Genomic DNA, 1,407 nt, shown 5'->3' on the forward strand with positions numbered 1-1,407 from the left:
AAATCATACCACGTTTTGTGACCACTGTGAAACTTGGGGTGAATCACTTCTACTTTCTGGGACTCAGTATCCTCATCTGTAAGTCTTCAGGGGTGACTATGATGTCTCTGAGGTCCCTCCCAGCTCTAAAATACAATAATTCTCCATGATTACAAAGCCTCTGGAATGGGACCTTAACTGTTATTTAGAGTGGAGTTATACTCATAATTTACTTGTACTGTTTATTCCAATTCTCAACCTAAATAACAAAAAAGTTCTGTTTACAAGATGCTATACCTCACAGACTAAAGTGACTCTGACTGTATTAAAGAGAATGAATTCTTAAATGAAATACTATATTATGCCTACCCCACCCCAGCAGAATGTAAGCTATATAAGCGAGGAATTTTTTTTTTCTTAACTTTTACCTTTGTTTCCATAGTGTAAGAAAGCACAAGGCCTGGAACCTGTGATTCTGGGAAATTTGCCACCATCAATGTTATTGGTACCTGTTCCAATATCTAAAGCCTTGGAGAACTGAAAGGTTCATGAAGGGTCAAAAGGTAGTATGTGCCAGATTTAAGCCTTGAACTCAGGTCTCTGACTCCAAAGCCAATTCTCCATCCACTACCCACTGCTTGACTGACTTGTGTCAAAGAACCCTTACACGATGCCAACACACTTTTTAAATTATAAGTGTAAACAGTGCATGGAAACATTCAAGAAATTATTTTCAAAAATCAATGCGAAGCTGTAAATTAAGTCATCAAGAATAAACTGGGGCTCTTTGGGCCACCATGGTGCACATGAACATGCTGGCAGATGCTCTCAAAAGCATCAACAATGCAGAAAATCGAGGAAAACGCCAGGTTCTCATTAAGCCACGCTCTAAAGTAACTGTCTGGTTCTTAACTGTGATGATGAAGCATGGTTACATTGGCGAATTAGAGATCATTGATGATCACAGAGCAGGAAAAACTGTTGTGAACCTCACAGGCAGATTAAACAAGTGTGGTGTAATCAGCCCCAGATTTGATGTTCAACTGAAAGATCTGGAAAAGTGGCAGAATAATCTGCTACCATCCCGTCAGCTTGAGTTCATTATGCTTACAACCTCAGCTGGCATCATTGATCATGAGGAAGCAAGACGAAAACACACAGAAGGAAAAGTCCTGGGATTCTTTTTCTAAGGGTGTAAAACATACATGCAAATGCTACAATGGAAAAAAAAAAAGAATAAACTGGGGGTGTTAGAAAAGGGAGCCATTCTCTTATCTGGAATACGAGGGGATCAAACTCAATGACCCTACTACCATTGACTGAATGTCTGCATACACTAATATTTATGACATATGCTATAATAAAAAGATCAAATGAGGAGCAAATTCTTGAGGCTTCTTTCTATTCACACTTCTTTTGTGAAGGATA

General features: G+C 38.8%; 1 pseudogene; it reads left to right on the forward strand.

Annotated features, from left to right (window-relative positions):
- The first annotated feature begins 767 nt into the window (after positions 1-767).
- On the forward strand, positions 768-1,169 carry LOC114052580 (annotated as a pseudogene).
- The last annotated feature ends 238 nt before the right edge of the window (positions 1,170-1,407 follow it).

This window comes from Vombatus ursinus, unplaced genomic scaffold (assembly GCF_900497805.2).
Source record: "Vombatus ursinus unplaced genomic scaffold, bare-nosed wombat genome assembly UNPS02014808.1, whole genome shotgun sequence".
NCBI classification, from domain to species: domain Eukaryota; kingdom Metazoa; phylum Chordata; class Mammalia; order Diprotodontia; family Vombatidae; genus Vombatus; species Vombatus ursinus.